The sequence below is a fragment of the Myodes glareolus genome, chromosome 1, assembly GCF_982192425.1.
Source record: "Myodes glareolus chromosome 1, mMyoGla1.1, whole genome shotgun sequence".
Taxonomy (NCBI): domain Eukaryota; kingdom Metazoa; phylum Chordata; class Mammalia; order Rodentia; family Cricetidae; genus Myodes; species Myodes glareolus.
This window is the reverse complement of record NC_142026.1, coordinates 140317140-140339920: the sequence shown is the minus strand read 5'-3', so window position 1 is coordinate 140339920 and position 22781 is coordinate 140317140. Positions and strand designations below refer to the sequence as shown.

The 22781-nt window shown below is 49.3% G+C and overlaps 1 long non-coding RNA gene across 1 annotated transcript; it reads left to right on the top strand.

The window, feature by feature from the left end:
- The first annotated feature begins 14781 nt into the window (after positions 1-14781).
- Positions 14782-16561, top strand: LOC146895772 (uncharacterized). Its single transcript, XR_015004895.2, has 2 exons — positions 14782-15951; positions 16394-16561. It is a non-coding gene; the product is annotated as an uncharacterized LOC146895772 (long non-coding RNA).
- The last annotated feature ends 6220 nt before the right edge of the window (positions 16562-22781 follow it).

Sequence of the window (22781 nt, the reverse complement as noted above, 5' to 3'; positions counted from 1 at the left end):
TTTCATTGAAGATTACTTTTTGTTTGCTGTATGTTCAGAAAGCACACACTCAGCTGGGATTCTGTAGGCCCCATGTTGTGGTTTGAATGAGAATGGCTCACAGGGGCTCAGATATTTGAATACTTGATCCCTAGTGGGTTGTTGGGAAGAATTAATAACAAAGGCATTGTTGGAAGGGGTGTGTCACTGGGGTGGGCTTTGAAGTTTCAAAAGCCTACACCAGACATTCTGTCTCTGTGTGTCTCTCTGCCTGTGGAGCAGGATATGGCCTCCCATGTCTGCCTACTATCCGCCATGCTTCCAGCCATGATAATGGATTAATCCTCTCATGCTTTCTTGTACAAGAGGTGCCTTGGTCATGGTGTCTCTTCACAAGAATAGCTCATACATCCCACATCTAGTCACGTGGCTCCACATGGGGCCATGCTGCATACTTTAAGTATCCCTAGGATACCAAGCCAATAACAGAGTCAATTAGATGCTGCACTGAAAAAGATCCTCATAGGCGCTCAGCTCCATCCTCAGCTTTGTATTACATTCGTCACTAGAAAGTGAGAAGACAAAAAAGAGTGCTCCCAGCACTGGCCAAGTGTTCCCAGAACAGACTGAGTGCTCCCAGAACAGAATGAGTGCTCCCAGAACAGACTGAGTGCTCCCAGAACAGACTGAGTGTTCCCAGCACAGACTGAGTGCCCTCAGTACACGGTGCACACCCCCAGCACAGGCCGAGTGTTCCCAGCACAGACTGAGTGCTCCCAGAACAGACTGAGTGCTCCCAGCACAGACTGAGTGCTCCCAGAACAGACTGAGTGTTCCCAGCACAGACTGAGTGCCCTCAGTACACGGGGCACACCCCCAGCACAGGCTGAGTACTCCCAGCAAAGCTGAGTACCCCAGCACAGGTTGAGTGTTCCCAGCAAAGCTGAGTACCCCAGCACAGGTTGAGTGTTCCCAGCACAGACTGAGTACCCCAGCACAGGTTGAGTGTTCCCAGCACAGACTGAGTGACCTTAGATCATATCCCCTCTGTGCTGGGGTGCCAGGTCACTGCAGACTGCTGTGCTTCTACCTGGCACAGGTGTACAACTTGGTATCTGGACATTATTGGGCAGGACCCCTCCTCACAGGGAAGTTATTATCCCTGTGCTCTTCAGGTCCTAGGACTCCACCACACAGCGATGTTGCACTATCATGTGACATTGCCAGCAGAAGGAGTGATTTTTAATTGCCCAGGTCCTGGCTTTCTCTGTCTTCCTTTCTGTTGAGGACTCCGCTATCCTTGCCAGAGCAGCACTGTTACTGGGTCCCCCTGGGTCCCCCTCAGTGCTTGCTCCCTTGTTACTCTCAGCCTGGAGTTTCACCTGTGAACAGATTTGCAGGATTTCTCACTCACTGCCCTGCTCCGCCTCTGCAGGATGTTCTCTGGTGAGTGGTACACATATTTACTGCTGGAGGCAGATGCCTCTCTGGGTTGCCAGTGGGATGTGGCTGTAATGGAAACTTTATCCTTGTCTGCTGAGGAAGCGTCTCCAGCCCTAACCAACTCACTTCCAGCTAAAGTTGTAGAATCTTCTGTGCCTGCTGTATGCTATCACCGCGCTCACCGCCGTTCTCACATCTGCACTTAGATGTACAAAACTCCTGCCAGATTATTGCCATCACTCACTCAACAGGTGAAAAGACGGGCTCGGAAGGTCACACGCCCATGATTAGTCACTGGAGAACTGTGCTTACGTATGTGCTATGGCCTCAGTCCGATGCTGGCTTACACATGGAATCCACGGCGCATACGCACACCTCATACACACACCTCATGCACACACCTGCACAAGGAACCATGGTGCTCCCACACACCCATACACAAAGAACATATATCACACATAAGTCCCTGCACACACAGAGTCCACAGCACACACACACACCACACACACACCTGTACATGGACCCCAAAGCATATACACACACTGACGTGGAACTGTTGTAAAAGGAGCAGGCTGCGTTCCTTCCCAGTGCCCAGCTAGCTTAATCCTGAAACAACAACACACAAACTGTATTCATTGAAACATTGCCTGGCCCATTAGTTCTAGCCTCTTAATTGGCTAACTCACATATTGATTCAACCCATTTCTAATAATCTGTATTGCCACTTGACTGTGGCTTACTGGCATGAGTCTAAGTAGCATCCATCTCGGAGAGGAGAGCTATGGTGTCTGACTGACTCTGCTTTCTTTCTCCCAGCATTCTGTTCTGTCTACTCCACCTATCTAAATTCTTCCCTATCAAAAAGCCAAGGCAGTTTCTTTATTTGACCAATGAAAGCAACACAAAGAAAGAAGACTCTCCTACACCATGGAACAGCACAGCACACATACACACATCTGCACCCAGGGAGCACACATCATGTGCATACATCTGCACAAAGAGCCCATAGCAATGCACACACCTGCACACAGAGCCCACAGCAATGCACACACCTGCACACAGAGCCCACAGCAATGCACACACCTGCACACATGGAACCCACAGCACTCACACACACTGCACACAGAGCCCACAGCAATGCACACACACTGCACACAGAGTCCACAGCAATGCACACACACCTGCACACAGAGACCATAGCACATGTACACGCCTGCACACAGAGAACCCACAGTACTCACATATACTGCACACAGAGCCTACAGCAATGCACACACCTGCACACAGAGCCCACAGCTCATGTACACACCTGCACACAGAGCCCACAGCTCATGTACACACCTGCACACATGGAACCCACAGCACTTGCACATATCAGCACACACAGAACACACAGAACTCACACACGACCGCACACAGCCCACAGCAATGCACATACCTGCACACAGAGAACCTGCAGCACATGTACACACCTGCACACATGGAACCCAGAGCACTCACACCTGTGCACAGGGTTCATGCGACACATACATATGAACACCAGGAATTCTACAGCATTGTATGTGGAACCCACAACACACACACACGCACACACACATACACGCACACACACATATACAGAAACTACAACATATGTGATGAGGGATTCCCCTCTGTATGCTGTGAATATCATTGGTTAATGAAGGAACTGCTTTGGGCCTATAGCAGAACCATAGGGGAACAGAGCTAGGTGGGGAAAACTAAACTGAATGCTGGGAGAAAGGAGGTGGAGTTAGAGAGAAGCCATGTAGGCCCATCAGAGACAGATGCTAGAACTTTATATAGTAAACCACAGCCTCACGGTGATGCACAGATTACTAGAAATGGGTTAAATTAAGATATTGAAGTTAGTCAATAAGAAGCTAGAGCTAATGGGCCAAGCAGTGATTTAATTAATATAGTTTATAAGTGATTATTTCAGGACTGAGCATCTGGAAACCAACAAGCGGCCTTCTTCAACACATATACCCCCCCCCCCCACACACACACATAACCCACAACACAACCTATAAGCTTAGAATCCCTAGCACAGACACTCCTACACACACTAGGCTGACAGCTAGCTCCTCTGCAGACCCTTGACTACTCTCCTACCCTCCACACAAACAAAACAAACAAGCAAACAAAACACACCCTGTTATCTTCTGTTCTGTATTAGGATGGGCTCAAGCCAAGCAAGACACATGATACGGTAGGGGGTAGGGCTCCAACCCTTCTGGACTGTGTAGCCTGGCTGGGTAGTGAACAGGGGGCAGTGCAGGTGAGCTGGGGGAAGGCATTCTCATCCTGCCCTTCTTACCACACCTTCTGCTCCCACCACAGACCCCTGTGTGTGCTTTCCGGGACCAGTGGAGCTCTGCCAGACCTTCTGGAAGTTTTAGTCCCAGAGGGCTGATTGTAAACACGGTAGCTGCCTGTATTACTGCTGTGAAGGTCAAACCCAAAGGGTCTCTATTATCCTCATTCCCGTTGTGCCAGTTAAAAACCTGTCTGGGAACATGTTCAACCTGTCTCGCTACCTCTTGCTTCTTCTCAGCGATCTCAGTCTTTGGGGCTTTAGGAACCCGGTGTCTTCAGCCATGACCTGCTTGGTCTGGTGCACATTCCCAGAGCCTTTCAGACGTGTGTGGGCAGAGCCGAGACTCCCAGGCTTTTCTGCTCCTTGGAGTATCAGTTTATGAATCTGGGACTCGGGCTAAGGAAGCAGGATGATGTTGAAGATGAGGAGTGAGGGGGCCAGGCCAGCACAGGTGGGACTTGGTCCCCGGAGCAGAGTGGATCTGACTGGAATGAAGTAGGTTCTGAGTAGGTGAGAACTGCTTCCAGGGAGCCTACTGTACCACGGCCACACCTGTAACTGCTGCCCTTGTCAGGTCACAATGCAGGAGCCACAGTGAAGACCAAGAGTCTCAGTGTCTTCCTGCACTCAGCACGATGCAAGCCCAGGAGTCACATTTTTTATGAACCTCCCCTGTGGCCACGACTCCTCCAGTCTTACTCAGGACAAAAGAGGCTTCAGCTAAGCCCCAGCAGTTGGTTTCCACATTGGAGGATGCTCCCTAGATCCTGGGGTTTCCTCCTCCTCCTCCTCCCCCTCCTCCTCCTCCTCCCCCTCCTCCCCCTCCCCCCCCTCCTCCCCCTCCTCCTCCTCCTCCTCCTCCTCCTCCTCCCTCTCTTCCCTAAGCCCTTTATCACATTAGATTCCTTTCTTCTTGCACATCCCATTATGGAGTGAATGCAGCCAGTCAACACCCCTATTTTATCCTCTTCTCTTTCCATTTGTGTGTGTGCATGTGTGTGTGTGTGTGTGTGTGTGTGTGTGTGTGAGGGGGGAGAGTGTTGCATGTATGCACGTGTGTGTGAGAGGTGGAGGGAGTGTTGCATGTATGCACGTGTGTGTGTTTCCATGAGTGTTGCATGTGTATGTATGTTTTCATGTATGTGGGAATATATATATGCGGGTGCACACATACTTGCTCACTTTTGGGGAGGCCCGAGGTTGATATTAGGAATCACTTTCACTCTCTCTTCCACTTTCTTCAGTGAGATGGTCTCTCAGTTGAACTCACACAGTTTGCCAGCATGGCTGCTTTGCTAGACAGCTTGCTTTGGGTATTCATATCTGCCTTCCCGGTCTGGAATTGCAAGCGAGCTGTCCTGCCCGTCGGGCATTTTTATGTGGGTTGTGGGGATCTGAACTCTGGTCTTCAGGCTTTCTTGGCAAGTGCTCAACCCCTGAGCTGTCTCCCCAGGCCCTAGCCAGCCATCTTCAGTGGGTGGGCCTTCTACAGGTCCCCGCCCTCTGCGTGCACACAAGAGTTGACATCCAGGACCTTGAGTGGCACAGTCTGGCTGCTTTTGCCAGAGATCCAAGGACTAATGTCTTGTAACCAGACATTTACTGACTGTGATTCTGGAGGTTGAAGGCCAAAACTAGGTGTATGGTGAAGGTGCCTTTCTGGTTCATAGTGGCAGCTTCTCGAAGTCCCACCAAGCAGAGGGAAGATGGGAGCTGTCTGTGGTCTCAGTGAGTGTTGGGAGAGGCTGCTTGTTCGTTCTCAGCTGCATAGACCGCAAATAATCACTAAGAAATTATATTACTTGCAATATTGTTTGGCTGACAGTTAAGCATATTTCTAGCTTGCTCTTATATCCTAAACTGACCCAACTCCATTAATCTATGTATCACCACGTGGTTGTGGCTTACTGGGTAAAGTTCTGTCTGTCTCTGGCAGGGCTGCATGGCTGCTCACTGACTCTGCCTTCTTCCTCCCAGCATTCAGTTCAGTCTTCCCTGCCTAGCTCTATTCTGCCCCGTCACAGGTCAAAGCAGCTTCTTTATTCATTAACCAATAAAAGCAACACATCCACAGAAGGACCTCCCACACCCAGTGAGGGTGCTGATCTTCCCGTGGGGTCCCACTTGCCCTCAGCACCTCCACAGGCCCGCCTCCTGACACTGGCTTCTGTCTTCGTTTTGAGACAGTTTCCCTGAATGCCGTCCAGGTTGCCCTTGGACTTGACCTTTTCTGACTTCCTTTCTGTGCTGGGATCACCTGGTTTGTGCTACCCTACCCCTCCTGAGCAACTGCATCCTCAACAGCTCCCTGCCAGATGTTCCCGGCCTCCGCTTTTCCGAAGGGCTAGAGTAGCAAGCACATCTGGGTGTAGCTACCTGCAAAAGGAGCAAGAGATTCAGTGGCCGGCACAGACTTGGTGAGCGTGCAGGATTGGCCTCCATGATGCAGACCAACACTAAGGACTAGGGTCTCCCCAGCTGCCTCCACTCACCTACCACCCACCGTCCACCACAGCCCCCCAGAGCCTGTTACCTCTGACTCCCAGAGGCTCCCTGCCTCGGGACAGGCCTGTGCTCACTCTTTGCCCTGCTCTCTGCCACCTGGATGAGGTAGACCCTGCAGATGCTTTGCCTCATAGGCTGAGCCAGGGTGTGGACAGCTGGGTTTGCTAGAAGTTCCCACCATTCTGAAGTCATGCCTGCCCATGGTGTGACTGGCCGAGAGACCCTTGCACGGAAGCTTGTTTGAGCCAAGGCACCCTCCAGTGGTACCACTGGCATCAGAGGAAACAAAATCCACATGATGGTGAAAACAAGATCCACTTTTGGTTTTGCAGTTGGCACAGAAACTCTCTGGGAACTTCTGTCACCCCCAGGTGTTCTGCTTGCGGACAGTATTTTCTGTTTTCCTCTTGCTATTATATTTACTGATTTTTTGAATCGTTACATTCTGTTATGACTCATTTCAAATAATTTTCTACCTCATTTTATATATACAATTCTGTATTGTTTTTCCTAATAATACAAATACATTTCCAGGCCCCCCGAAGTCTGCGTGGGCCTCCTGGAGAAGCACTGGGAGTAAGGCTGGTCTCTGACCAACTCAGTCCCTCCTCAAGTGGGTGGAGGGGGTCTCTGTGTCCCTCAGGTATAGGGCTAGGAAGTCCCAGTGCTCACTAGCGTGAGGCGGGGGGCACTGAGGTATGAAGCTGGCCTTCCTGGCTACCACTTGGCCACAGAAAGAGTTAAGAACAGAAACAGAGAAGATCTCAGGAGTGGCTGTGCATTTGGAATTCGGGGAGTGGCAGAGACGCCAACAGGAATTTTAGGGGCCACTGCTGAGGCCTCTGCTTGTATTTCCTCCCAAGTTTGTGTGTCTTGGCGGGAAGGAGAGGGAGTGGGAGGCAGTGAGGACAGTAATTGAGAATTGAATTATTTTTAAGCCTTTCCCTCCCTTTGGCAGCTAGATGTTGTTATGATGGATGAAGATTGGACCACGTGGGACCCAGGGTCTTGATCCACCCGAAGCACCCTGTTTTCTATTTGTTGACCTCCACGGGACCTGAGGATGGGCAGCTGGGTGCACTCCCTGTGGGTGCCTCAGCCTCTCCCTACCTGGGGGAGGCCCAGCAGGGCCCAGGCTGTCCTTACCCCCACAACTTCCCTGACTGTTCTGTTCCCTCCTGCTGCCCTCCATCTCCCTACGGTCCCCCTCTCCTCCCCAGGCAGGCTCACTACCAAGTTCATCTGAACATTCCGTGAGCTCTCTAGTCTCTGCCTTTGTTCGCTTGGATCATTCCTTCTGGAAAGCTCTCTCTCCCTGGTGACCAGCTCCTATTTGGTCCCTGTGCTCAGACTAAACACAGCTGTGGTAAACACCTTTGAAGGACCTTGCCTGTAGGGATCTGGCCTTGCATGGAGAAGCTGTGAACTAGTGAACGCTGATTTTCTTTCTTTCTTTCTTTCTTTCTTTCTTTCTTTCTTTCTTTCTTTCTTTCTTTCTTTCTTCTTTCCTTCCTTCCTTCCTTCCTCCCTCTTTTTTAATTTATGATACAGCAGAACTTTCTACATTGAAGTCAAGTTGATGGGGGAAGTACAGGGCCTGGTCCTCAGCTCAGCATCCCTTAGGCTTGGCTGTCTATGACCAGGAGGTCTCCATGCTGCCTGAACTTTGTGTCTGTAGAGGGAGGTGGCTCTAGGGTGAGAGGGCTGGGCAGGCCCATCAGGGGAGGATGTTTATGTACTTCGTAGAGAGGACTGCAGCGGGTTTCTCTTCATTGCTCTGGCTGAAGATGACTGCCTTGCTTGAGGTTACAGCCCTCTGTGAGAGGCTGTGTCCTTTGCCAATTCAGTTCAGCCCTGAGATCTCCATCTTGGATTCCTCTGCCAGTCAATTCCTCTTCCTGCTCTTTCCAAGCTGTTCTCTGAGACCTAGGACATTTCTAGTTCTCTGGGGCAGACATTCTAAGCCCTGGCCACCTTTTCATCAGTCTACATTGTTAAGCCCAGATCGACGGAGACCCCCAAAACCAGCAAGAAGACCGAGTTCCATATGTAAAAACAAAGAGCCTTTATTCTTATTCAAGTTTGAACTCTCCATGTGTCCAAGGAATTGTCATGATCAGAAAGCCCTGAACTCAGTTGGGGTGGGGTTTTTCTAATAGCAGAAGTTAGGGTGAGGGATTGCTAAGGTTCAGGACCCCTGATTGGCTGACATTTGTCTAGGGATGCCCTGGTGAAAAGCAATGGGTGTGTGCTGGGAGGTGATCCTATCGTTAATAGTTTGAATGTTAGGAATTTTCTTTGGATGGTCTGTTCCTGGGTAGTCTCAGTTTGTGGTTTCCTTGGAACCAGGAATTGCCTCAGGGTAAAGTACTGAGAATCAGGCCCTTATTGAGCTTGTCATGGCTGGGCCATTGGACACGTGTGTCACGTGGGACACGCAAGACCCTGTTAAGGACTCCACCTCACTTTCCAACCAAGCGGATGGCCGAAGGGGAAGGGCCGCCATTTGTAGATGGACACAGAGGCTTCAACCCACCCTATCGTCACAGAAACAGCCGCACCTACTCTTTATAAACTGTCTTTCTGAGCTTTCTGTGAGCACGGAAGGAGCTGTGCCGTGACCTGGTGTGCTTAGATCCAAACACCCAAATGGGAAGAAGCATTCCTGGGGGGATGCTGACACCAGATGGGGGCCTTGTGAGCAGCTGAGAGAGCATGTGACTGAACAGAGGAGTGGGGGGTGCTGAGTCGGTCCATAGAGGACGAGTGAACTAGAGTGAACGAGAGAATAAGCCCATGAGTGGACCCGTGGAAGGATGAGCCAGTTGGTGAACGAGTGAGCAAGAGCCAATGAGTGAGTCAGCACAGCGTAAGTGAATGGGTGAGTGGGGGCTGGGTAAGGCAGTGACCGAGTGAGTTAGGGAGTGGGTGAAAGCACTAGTGACCGAGGGTGGGCTTTGGAGCACACAAGTGTCTGGAGCGAAAGCAGAGGGTGAGATGCCCATGGTGGGCCTCTGGGCAAGCAGTGGAATAGGTGGCTTCTGTGGTTCTAGGAGGGCAGCTGCCACCGTCCATGGTCGGGACCGCATAGCTCTGGCACGCTGACTCCATGGTTCTAAGATGGCAGCTGTCACCGTCCATGGTCAGGACCGCATAGCTCTGGCACGCTGACTCCATGGTTCTAAGATGGCAGCTGTCACCGTCCATGGTCAGGACCGCATAGCTCTGGCACGCTGACTCCATGGTTCTAAGATGGCAGCTGTCACCGTCCATGGTCAGGACCGCATAGCTCTGGCACGCTGACTCCATGGTTCTAAGATGGCAGCTGTCACCGTCCATGGTCAGGACCGCATAGCTCTGGCATGCTGACTCCATGGTTCTAAGATGGCGGCTATCATGGTCCATGGTCAGGACCGCATAGCTCTGGTATGCTGACTCCATGGTTCTAAGATGGTGACTATTATGGTCCATGGTCAGTACCACGTAGCTCCGGCACACTGATGTTGCTCAGACATCAAATTTCCGTTTCATCTCTGCACTGCCTTTGTGTCCTGATGGAGACGGCCGTGACCTAAACACTCCCCTGCTGGAGCTTGTGTAGGCTTCTCCATCTGGGTGTGGGCCTGTGTGGTTTTCTGTGTGAATTGTGTCTTGCTGCCTTGGGCTTGTCTATCAAAGCCCTCTGCAAGGCAACACATCATTCCGAGCGTGTAACCAACGAACACATATTCAGTGCAACTTCTCACCCCGGTCAGGAACTTCCCCAAAATAAGCAGAAACGAAAACACCTGAAGCCATCCAGGAGGGACAGGGTGTGTGTGTGTGTGGTGACTCTGCCCTGCCTGGTCCTGGTGACTCTTGCCACCTCTGCCCCTCAGCAATGGCTTTAGTAATGAAACAGTCTCCTTTCCTTATTCTGGTGTGAACTCTAAAGAAAATGCTGACAAAAGTCACACCTGCCGTCATGGGATCAGGGCCTCAGGTTGGGCATTGCTCTAAGGAGAATTCACACCATCTTCTTTATCTTCTCAGCACAGGAGCAGGGGCTATTGGTGGCCTTTGGTAGGTTATAAAACCCTGTGGGAACTGGCGGTCTGAGAGTCCACCAGTAGGGGTGGCGCCCGGGGCCCATTCAGCAGTCTCATGTTCCAGGCTTTCTTGGAACGCAGGCCCTGGTTAGTGTGATATCTGTGTTTCTTCGTTGTTCACAAAGATGGCAGGTAAGTGCCCATGGTGGAGTCTCTTGGGAAGCAATGTGGATGTGGCCCTCACAGGATGGGTGTTTGGAGGGCCGTGGGGAGCATTGTGAGCACTGTGCTCAGAACTCAGTGTTCTCAGCAACAGCTCCCCCCACCCGTGAGCCTCTCTGCCTCTCCCACTGTGGGGTCTGTCGCCTGTGAGGTAGAGCAGGACAGCACACTCAGCAGTGCTGCGTTGAAGGTGACCCCATCGCACATATGGAATTCTAAGCTAGAGGTAGCTGGAGTCTCTCTTCAGAACCATTTAATTGCTGGCCACAGGGTGGACGTTTTAGCATTAACATTTTAATTTCAAAGTAAGTCATGCAAAAATATATTTTCTCAGAGCTCAAGCTTCTGCAGCTGTCCTTGACAAGGTGAAGGGGGTGAGTGAATTTGCTGGACAATCCAGCAAATCCCAGGCATGATTTTGTATTTAAACTAGTCCGGGTCGGGACCTACCGGGTGCCCAGTATGGTCCTGGTCCCTGAGTTTCCTTATTTCGAGAACTTCAGTGGATAGCAGACAACGAGAAGACCCTGTGTAGCTGCTGCTTAGCACGGACTTGGGAAATGTGATGCCGTTGACTGGGGAGAGCCGACTGTCAGCCCAGGACCCCGTGGGGGGCAGCAGAGAAGGAAAATAAGACACACAGAGACCGGTGGCTGGGAAGATCCACAAAGTGAGAGGTACGCATGCGCATGCCGAGCCTCTGAGGGCTGCAGACTACAGGACCCTGCTTCTGTAGGCCGCCCGGGATGCGCTGGCAGATACAGGGCTGGATGACCCATGGCCGTTGCCTCCTGAGACTAGGTGGTCCTCGGGAAGGCTTTAAGACACTGCTGAGGAGCCTGAGCACAGAACCAGAGTCTTTAGGCTTCCCCTCTGCTGGTGGGAGTGGTGTCGAGCTGGTGGACGAGAATTTAGAGCCCATGCAATCCGCTTCTGTCCGGCCCACAGCTCTAACCCAGACAGCGAGGCGTGGGATCCTCAAGTCTGCTTGCTTGAGCTCATTCCACTTTGCGTGAAAGCGTGGCTTTGGGGTACCAAAAGCCGCGATTCCGTCAGCTAGCTGCTCTCATCCCACGCTCCACACCTGAATGTTGGATTCCCCCCTCCCCCGCCCTGTTCTGTGAGTTTTCCCTTTTAATAAAGAAAAACCTTAATATACCCTATTCGGAGCTAGTGTATGATTATTTGATTCGCGTTTCCCCCCATCTGACTTGTCCTGCTTCATTGTAGCCTTTTTTTGAAATATGTTAATATGTGAAGACATAATCAGAGAATATGAAATGCTAAAACCTAGATTGGGGAGCCTTGTACTGGGATGTACATATTTCCATTTCCATATCCATTTCTGATAGACAGAACCCAGCTGTCTATCAACGATACCTCCGTGGACAGGAGGACAGTGGTACAGACCCTTGACCAGCTTTTCTTCAGTGGGGTATCCTTGCCAAAGTGAGAGTCATTATAGCACCCAGCGGTCACTTCCGCTCACAGTCCCTTCCTTACCCTTATTGGTGGTTCAGAGCAGACTGAGAACAAAGGCCACAGGCTGGGGAGAGGAGCCTCCTTGCTCTGTGTTCACAGCAGTGGGCAGCATCTACCAGCTAGGACCCCAGTACTTCGTTAGCTTCAAAAGCGCATGTTTTAAGTTTTTGTTTTCCCTCTTCTGTAGAATTAAGAAGATGCTTTAACAGTTGCCTTTAAATTCTATTCCATTGCTTGAACTGTTAAAATTACTAGTTCCTTAAAAGCAGAAATGCTCCCCAGCTCTCTTTGTGGTTCTGAGAGAATGCCTTGTAAGGTATTAAAAGCCGCTCCTGGGATGATTAGAACACAGCGCCGGAGAGACACACTTGCTCGTCTCGGAGAGGGTGCGGTGTTACGGAGAACGAGATATGCTACAGCAAAGTGCTGGGTGTGACCTGAACGTGATTTCCTCCCGACTCCACAGTTCTCCCGGGACAGCAAGTGATGTCATCACAGCTGTGGGATGAAGGGGTCATCTTGGGAGTCTCATGGGTCCCTTCACTCCTGGTTACCAATTCCCAGGGATTCTGGACCACCATATTTTCCTCTTCTTCCTTCCTTCCTTCCTTCCTTCCTTCCTTCCTTCCTTCCTTCCTTCCTTCCTTCCTTCCTCCCTCCCTCCCTCCCTCCCTCCCTCCCTCCCTCCCTCCCTCCCTCCCTTCCTTCCTTCCTTCCTTCCTCCCTTTTTTCCTTTCTTCCTTTACTTTTTTTTCTCCCCCAAGACAGGTCTCACCATGTAATCCTGACTGTCCTGGAGCTCACCATGTAGACCAGGCTGGCCTTAAATTCACAGAAACCCACCTGCCTCTACTTTCCAAGTGCTGGGATTAAGGGGTGTGCCAGCACACCTGGCCCAGGCCACCACAACACTCTTTTTTTTTTTTTTTTTTGGTAGCAACGAGATGGCAGGAGAGTGTTTCACAGCTCACGCCCAGCGCATGAAGATGCCGTTCTTTCTCAAGACAGAGGCGCTTAGGGCATACACAAGCCTATGTCCTTCTCTAGTAACCACTAAACAACTCTTCCTTTTCATGGGCATTTTTTTTTTTTTGTGTGTGTGTGTGTGTGTGAAACTTTCAGGCTTAAATGTGAGTGTGAAAAACCATACGAAAACTGAGAACACAGCCAGGGATGTAGTTTGCCATTTAAATGTTTACATTCTTTGTGAAATTCTTCACAAACTAATATCATGGTGATAAAAAGGAAAGGAAAATACATATTCAAGCATGCACCCCACGCAGCACACAGTGCGGTGAAGCTCAGCTCCGGACAGATAGAGCAGAGGAGGAGACATGGACTGCTGAGTCACGCGAAGCCTGGGGTGAATGCGTTAGTGGCTCTGAACCAAGATAGGCTGTGACTTAGCCATGGTAGGCCTGGCCTTCACAGAGAGTCAGTGGGGGACTCCTGGGTCCACTTGAGTTGTCTCCAGAGCAGAGTCAGTGGTCCTGGGAAGGGTGTAGCAGATAGAGGCCTAGGCCTGTCCGGACACCTCTGGGCTGCACGTACTGAACCAGTCATGTGAGAGGCCGGGTATACTGCCTGATACACCTACGCTCATTTAGTATTTAAATCGACTTTCAGCATTAATAAGTACTGTGTCACATAGTTCTTTTTTTTTTAAGATTTTTTTTTTTATTTACTATGTATACAGTGCTCTGCCTGCATGTGTGCCTGCGGACCAGAAGAGGGCACCAGAGCTCATTACAGAAAGTTGTGAGCCACGCCATTTGGGTGCTGGGAACTGAACTCAGCCATCTCTCCAGCCCTTCATACAGTTCTTATATTGTGATTTGACATTTACAGAGGGGAGAACAAAGGTTCCATTAACAACATGCCTGTGGCTGTATGGCATATCCTAGAGCCAGGCGTGTCTGTGATACAAGTCCCCTACACCACGCTACCCCTCCACTGAGACACTCTTTCTAGCTCTCAGCTGTGCCTTTAAGTGTGATTCCCATCAGTCTGAAATGAAAGAGGCTTTTTAGAGATTTTCAGCTTTCTCTATGAAAGAAAGCATTTATACAAGAGAAAGATGAAAATATGGGTGTCTCGCGAATGCCTTCTTCAGGGGAGATGCAGGGAGCTTTGGGCACGGCCCTGTTGGGCCCTGCAGCCTTCTTAAGACTGACATTGTTCAGTGAGCAAGAGGGCTGAGGAGGGGACTAGTTACTGAAGCCATGGGCTGACTGCTGTGCAAAGGAGACACTATAAGGGAATATTGTTAAAATTTGAGAATTCTGCAAAGGAAAGAGAATTTTTAATATCTTCATGGTTGCCACTGTGTGTCTTTAAAAATAAAGCATGTGCGACTGTATGCATGTCTTTAAGGCCACCACTGCGGGGTGGGCATTTTATTGTAACTTTAAAACATGGGATCCCGGACTGGAGAGATGTCTCAGTGGTTAAGAGCACTGCCTGTTCTTCCAGAGGTCCTGAGTTCAATTCCCAGCAACCATAGGGTGGCTCACAACCATCTGTAATGAGATCTGATGCCTTCTGGTATTCAGGTATGATGAAGATAGAATACTATATGTGTGTGTGTTTCTATATAAACACATGTTATATATGTATATATACTTATATATAGTATTGTATATATGCATATATCATTTATATATAATATATGTAACAGTGTTTATATGCATGTTTTTATATATATACATATGTTATATATACGTTTACATATACACATATATAAACACTGTATACATACTAAATAAGTCTTTAAAAACAAAACAAAGCATGGAACCCCAGGAAACACGCAGTGGTGTGGGAGAAATACTGTAAGGAGTGTCAGCCATGTCCTGGCTCTCGCAGAGACCATCCGACATGAGATTTGGGGAGTCAAGGTATGAGAAAAGAAGGCTTTTGGTTTTGTTTTGGCTCTTGCTCTCCTTTACTGTAGTATCCAGGCTTGGAAAACAAAGTGGTTTGTTTTGCAGAAGCAGACGGCTCCTGCAGAGATAGCTACATCCGCATCACCTCGGAGCCTTTTCTGACAGAAGAGGAAGGATTTTGCTTAGAGTCGACCCACAGCCACTTGTAGAGATCAACACTCAGCCTCCCTCACAGGAACGGACAGGACACCCAAGGGACCTGTGAAGTGTGTATCTTCAGACCCTGGGCCTCCAGGAACCAGACCTCCAGGAACCAGGCCTCCAGGAACCAGTTCAAAGGCCTTTCAAGATTTAGCACCCTGTGGCTCAGCTCCCTCTTATTCAACTCTGCATGGCTCAGCTCCTAGCTCACCTGTGCATGGCTCAGCTCCCTCTAGCTCACCTGTGCATGGCTCAGCTCCCTCTAGCTCACCCCTGCCTGGCTCACTTCCCTCTTGCTCACCCCTGCATGGCTCTGTTCCCTCTAGCTCACCCCTGCATGGCTCACCTCCCTCTTGCTCACCCCTGCATGACTCAGCTCCCTCTTACTCACCCCTGCATGGCTCTGTTCCCTCTTGCTCACCCCTGCATGGCTCACCTCCCTCTTGCTCACCCCTGCATGGCTCACTTCCCTCTTACTCACCCCTGCATGGCTCAGCTCCCTCTATCTCACCCCTGCATGGCTTAACTCCTTCCTGCTCATCCCGTGCATGGCTCAGCCCCATGACCCAGAACTCCATGACCCAACCCCTTCTATCTTGGTATCTCATGGCTGATCCTACCCCCACCATGCTCAACCCCATGTGACGCAAGCTCTCATGGGATATCCCCGTCCCCCATCCCCCTAGTGGCTAAGTCCCTCAGTGTTACAGCTCTCTTCATGGTGCGACCCAGCTGGTATTAACTCACCCCAGAGTTGCAGTTCCAGCCTCCATGAGGACAGCTCTGGTCTCCCCACTCTCAGCAGACCTTGAGAAGCCTCGGGAGCCCCACCCATCCTACAGACTTTTGAAGCAGGAAACTCGAGATGGATGTGAGTTGTTTGTTATTGTAGGAATGGCTGTCCTTTCTGAGGGCTGGAACCTGCTTAAGTACATTGTTTAGTTTTGTTTTTTTAGAACTGTCTTATGATACAAGGACCATGTTCATATTTATCAAATTCCGGGTAAGGCACCTGGCAAGAGTTACTGGAGACAGCATGCGTTGGTGTGCACACAGGAGGGAGGAGAGAGGTGGGCAGGGGCCACTCAGGCAACACACCCTGAGAAAGGTGTGGAGCCAGGCCAGGACTTAGCAGGACTTAATGAGGGGAGAGAGAGAGAATGCCTGGGTCAGGGTTCAGGGTGTGTCAGGAAATAAGTGAGTTTTTTTTATTATGACTCTAGAGTTGGCCCCACAGTTTCCCCGTAATATTGTTTTTCTCTTTGAAAGGAAACGAGATCAGCTGAGATTTCTGTAACTATGTTTTTTTACAGAAAAGAAAAGAAGCACAGTTGCTGCTCTCGGCTCACAGGAATGCGAGGCCAGCCTAGTCCAATATTTGAAGTTCATGCGAGCCCGGGGGTCTCGTTCCACATGGAGAATTTCTTTCTTTTTCTAAGTAGCTGATGAATTTTAGAAATAAATAATGTGTGTTCTCTCTACATCCGAAGCCGTGGAGTGCTGGTTTAGGCTCCTTGCCATGCCCAGGGACACCCACAGCAGGTAGTGTATCTCATCGCTAAGGCATCTGGGGAGGTCCCGCCCCCACTCACCTCACCAGCCTGGTGGGGCCTCAATATTAACAGGACAGACGGACAGACATGGCCCTGATATGGGGATTGGGGACGCAGGCAGACCACTGATTCCAGTGAAGTGGTTCAGGCATCCCTCCTAAGCTGTCCTGTTCTCAGGAGATTAAGCTGTAGGACATGACTCTACCTCAGAAGAAAAAGAGGAAAAAATAGTTTATCAGAGAGAGAAGCCACGTGGCTGCCTCATCTTGGCTGTTGTAAGCCGCTGCAACAGTTTGCTCAAAAACCTGAGTATGACGCTTAGGACCCCGTCCCCTTTGGCTTCCCTGTCCTACTCCTAGGATTTCCCTGCGGAGGCAGACACTAGAATGAGTGCTGGGCTGTACAGGACTTTATTTTCTAAACGGAGCTAAAATCAGAGCTCACCAGCAGGGGCAGAGTGGAGTGAACTCCTCCATGTCCTGCCGGCAATCAGCAGTTCCTAACCTGCTCTGGAGCAGCCACCCTTATTGAGTCATCAAAACAAGCCACACCATCACAGACGTGGCGAAGTGGGAGCACTGCCCATGCCTGTGGGCAAGACGCTGAGGGTCGGAGGACCTCTCGTTGGTTTTAGGGGTCCTTGATCGCTTTTGTGGTAGCCAGAAAGGTTCAAGCCCCCAAAGCAGATGCATGAATTGCTGAAGGCCATTAGTATTGCAGCTGCTGCTGGGGGGCAAAGCAAAACCAATAAAACCCTGGCTAAACATTTAAACAAGGTAAACGCTTGTGGTGACAGACTACAGACTGGATTAAGAGTTAAGCAATTTGGGGGGTTTTCTACCCACACCAGGTTTGACAGTGCTTCCTGATTGGTCTGATTTTCACTCCGATCAGAGCATCTCTGGTCTGACCCTCCGTTTGTTTCCAGGGCTTCAGAGGCATTACCAGGTTCTTGGCACTCAGACATATATGAACGCATTTAGTGGGGAGGAAGGGAGACCCAGTCATCCCACTGTGGCCTTGGTACTCTTGTGTGGGTTCAGTTAGACCCTTTGGGACCAGTGAAGCCATCCTCTGTTAAGGAACTCAGCTGAGTGGGTAGGGGACTGCTTTCCTCTTAGGGGGCTTGGGAAAGGGAGGCTGGGACAGGGCCCAGGGTAACATCGCTGACATGCAGGCCTCACCTTACATACCCACATGAAGATGGTTCTCAAAGTAGTGACACCAGCGTGAGCCAGGTTAACCTTAAACCTGGGCTAAGGATTGGTCCTGGAATCCCTTGAGAGCAGAAAGAAGGTTCAGCAATTTGACATTATGCTATTGTTACAAGCCTATGATGATGTAGGTGGGGCTTCTGCTATGTATTAGTTTCATTGGTTAATAAAGAGACTGCCTTGGCCCTCTGATAGGACAGAAAATTAGGTAGGCGGAGTAAACAGAACAGAGTGCTGGGAAGAGGGCAATGAGGCAGATGCCATGGAGCCAGCCACCAGGTCAGACATCCTGAATCTTTTCCGGTAAGCCACCACCTTGTGGTGCTACACAGATTATTAGAAATGGGTTAATCAAGATGTGAGAGTTAGCCAGTAACTAACTCTCTAGAGATAATGGGCCAGGCAGTGTTTAAATGAAACAATTTGTGTGTTGTTATTTCTGGGGCTAAGCTAGCCATGCGGGAGCCGGGTGGGACGAAAAGCAGGCCTGCCCACAGCTCCTCACTACACTATGGGGGCCAGGAAGTGGAAGGTCAAGTTTGAATGAAAATGGCCCCTTAGACTCATAGGGAGTGGCACCATCAGGAGGTGTGGCCTTGTTGCAGTAGCTATGGCATTGTTGGGAAAGTGTGTCACTAGGGGCAGGATTTCAGGTCTCAGAAGCTCAAGGCCTAGTGGCTCCTCTCTTTCTGCTGCCCAAGGACGTGGATGGAGAACTCTCAGCACCTCACCAGCACCGTGTCTGCTTGTACACGGCCTTGCTTGCTTCCATGACGAAAACGGACTGAACCTCTGAACTGAGAGCCAGCCCCAATGAAATGTATTCCTTCTTAAGAGTTGCTGTGGTCATGGTGTCTCTCCACAGCAACAGAAACCCTGACTGAGATCCTATACAGTGGCCCAAGAGCTCACACCTTCAACAGAACCCTAAGCATGTAGAAAGCAGGGCTGCTTTCCCTGACAGTGGGGAAGGAACGAAGGGAAGGAGAAGCTCACGGCTTGAAAACGGGCTGGCGGGCTGTCCTGGCAGCTTTGTGAGGAGAGAGGCATTTGAGTCTCATGTCGTCTGTTTCGTTGGCGATTGAGCACAGGGTCTCATGCATGTCAACACGTGTATTACCTGAGGTACCCAGTTGGTATTAGGAAATATAGCAAGTATGTCCTCATTGGTTGTCTTTTGATGTTCATCTTATTTAAAGGAATGTATATATTCTTTACAATTTTCTGCATCTTACTTTTTAATTTTAAATGTTTATCATCATTATCGTTGAGTTTTTCAAAACAGGGTCTCTCTATGTAGCTATATCTGTTTTCAAACTCACTCTGTAGACTAGGACTCACAGAGATCCACCTGCCTCTGCTTCTCAAGTGCTGGGATTAAAGGCATGCACCACTATGATGTAACTGAACATTTCTCTCTCAAACACCAATTCCTGAATAAGCACTTTGAGGTTTAATATTAATTATAAATGTTTGGCTGATGGCTCAGAATTATTACTAGTTAGCTCTTACATTTAAGTTAACCCATTTCTATTAGTCTAAGTATTATCACATGACCGTGGTGTTACCGGTTTGCTGACAAGTTGTTCCTTGGGCGGCTGGATGGCATATCCCAACTCGGCCCTTTTTCTCTTGTGTCTCTGTGTGGATTTCCTGCCTGGCTCTATCCTGCCTTGCCATAGGCCAAAGCAGCTTTATTTATCAATCAATGAGAGCAACACATAGTCACAGAATACAGAAAGACATTTCACAGCATTATGATAAGCTATATTTTATAGTTTTATAAGTATTTTTTATAATCAAAATAAGAAATGAATAATACAACATTTGAACAGTAAGTTTCCCCAAGGAAATGCACAGAACATTCGAGATTAAAAACTCTGAGTGCGTCAGAGGGCTGGTTGGATCATGTGTTCACTTAAATCTACAATAAAACAAAGCAATTTGAAAGTTACTTTTAGATTCTGGTTACAGGAAACAAAGAATGAAGCAAATTTAAAGGAATGTTCTGAAATAGAAACTAGACCAGTCTGAAGGACATGGGGAAAGAACATGATTTTTGTTTTATCCATCTATCTATCTATCTATCTATCTATCTATCTATCTATCTATCTATCTATCTATCCATCTATCCATCTATCTATCTATCTTTATCTTGTTGGGGAGAGAGAATAATCACTTTAACAGCCTGCTTTTCTTCCTAGGGAGGTTTATTCAAGCCCCTCGGCTTCTCCCTGTGTTGATAAAACCTCATAGTAGGAAACCTAAGGAAGTACCTGCCTGCATTTGAGGCAGCATGGCCATAAAAGTTGCTGAAGGGAAAACCAGGCAGCTTTCAATTAAGCTAAGAAGAGAGTGTAGATGGGAATGGGGAGGGGCTTGCCTTGGCACACCCAGGACAGACTCCCAGCTCCCCAGGGCAGCCCTCATTCTGGATCATCCTTTTACTAAGGAAGACATTTAGAGAATCTAAATATCAGCTGTGTGATTCCCAAGTTGTCTCTAGTTTTATTTTTTCTTTTTCTTTTCTCTCCCCCTTCTTTCTCCTTCCCCTCATCTCCCTGAGACAGGGTTTCTCTGTGTACCCCAGGCAGTCCTAGAACTCCTTTGTAGACCAGGCTGGCCCGCCTTTGAAGTACTGAGATTAAAGGTGTGCGACACCACACCGTCTGTCTCTAGTTTTCTAATGGAAGGTTTGAGCGGCGGTTAGATCTGCCTGTTTCTTTTCTCCATTCTTTCCATTGATTAGATGTGAGCTGTACATTTATGAGGAAAATACCACCCAGCCCAAGGCTGATACAGGGGGTTTCTACAAGGCAAATTCCTACCAGAGAACTGACTTCAGTCCTAACCTAGGACCATCCCAGAGGGCAGCAAGAAGGAATCTTGAGCTTGCCGCTTGGTTCTTGCCTTAGGGGAAATGATAATGCAGATGCTGTATCCCCAGTCAAGCCACCAAGACTGAGGTCAACTCTGCAGCCAAAACACATTTGTTACTTTCTGTGACAATGAATTCCTTACACGGTCAGATTACAGAGCAGGAAGGTGTAAGGAGCCGTCTGGATATCGCCATTACAAGATGGCGCTGACGGTCTGCAGCTTGGAGGTAAACAAAGTCCTTCTTTGGTATTGCCGCATGGGGCTGAGCGCCCTTTGCTTGTACATGCACAATTGAGCCTTGTCCCTAGCCAATCTCGAGGCTTCGGGCATCAGCAGACTGGTATTCACCAATCAGGACAGTACCCGAGTCCCTTTAACCTATATAAGCAGATGCCGCTTGGCCTTCGCTCTCTCTCGCTTCCCGCTCTCCCTTCAATCAAGAGGCTCCAATAAAGTGTGATTTGAGAAGAATCCTCGACTTCGTGGTTGTTCTTCCTTGCTGGTCAAGGGGTTCGCCACAGGAAGGTGAGTTTGGCTCACAGTTTTGTGCATTTAGTCCATGGTTTGTTGACTAATTGCTTTGAGCCCGTGTGAATTGTGTCAGGAAGCAATCGGCGAGGCAGTTGCTCCCTTGGGGTGGCCAGGAAGCAGAGAAAGGAAGGTTGTGGCTGGGATCCTAACATCATCTCCCTCCCAACACTTAATTTCTTCCTCCTGGGAGCCACCTTTTACAAGTTCCGTCATTTCCCACTTGTGGACAGAGCCTCTGGGGACATTCCAATTCTAACACAGCAATGCTTCTCTGCAAAGAAAAAATGTTCCCTGTTTTTTCAAAACAGCGATCATTGCACCTCTGTCTTGCAGAGAAGGATGGGAAGCAATTGAAAGAGACACTGTATGCATATCATGTGGCTTTGCAGAATTTTATTATTCATCCATGCTTCCCTCGTGCATTAAAAACAACAGTTATAACACATGCCTAGTTAGGTGACTTTGGCTCCATCCTCTTTCTCCTCATGGGGGCAACGCTGGTTCTGCATGTTTCATTTGCTGCCTGCCGTTGTGCTTCATATTTTTGTTATGTGCATACATGTCATGTTTGCTCTCTATGGCTGTGGGGAAACACTATGACCAAACGCAGCTTGAGCAGGAAAGGGTTTATTTGGCTTACGTATCCCGGGTCACAGTCTATTTAAGCAACCTGAGGCAGGGACTGACACAGAGTCCGTGGGTGTGTTGCTTACTGGCTTGCTCCAGGACCACCTGCCTAGGGATGGCACCGCCCACAGTGGGCTGACTGGACCATCGCAGATCAATTATCAGTCAAGAAAATGTCCTACAGTCTTGCTTACAGGCCAGTCTAATGGAGGCATTTTCTCAGTTGAGTCTCCTCTTTCTACATAACCCTAGACAGTATCCTGTTGACCCCAAACTAACCAGGGCACTTGTGATTGCACAAATAACACATAATTATTCTGCATGTTCTATGTATGTGTCATTGATAAGACAAAAACTCCAAAAATGTTCTAAATTAAGTGACAGATTGGAGGGTGGTGGGAGGGAGGATACTCATGTGTATCTTTCTTTTCTTTTCTTTCTTTTTTTTCTGGTTTTTCGAGACAGGTTTCTCTGTCACTTTGCAGTCTGTCCTGGAACTAGTTCTTGTAGACCAGGCTGGCTTTGAAGCCACAGAGATCTGCCTACCTCTGCCTCCCGAGTTCTGGGATTAAAGGCGTGCACCACCACTGCCCGGCTCACATGTATCTTAAGCAATAGCTCCAGTCTATGACAATAAAGAAAAAGGAGCCACTCCACATTCTTTATGTGTGCTGAAGATCAGCCACACTCAATTCAGTCTGTAGAGCTAACCAGCCAAGAAGGACAAAACCTTCTCTTCACGAGTGCTGCCCCTGTCCTGGGTTTTCACAGCTTCACCTGCTGTCGACAGTCAGCACAGTGCCGTGGACAGACAGCCCATCCAATGCTGCGGATGGACAGCCCACACAGTGCCATGGACGGACAGCCTGCACAGTGCCGTGGACGGACAGCCCACA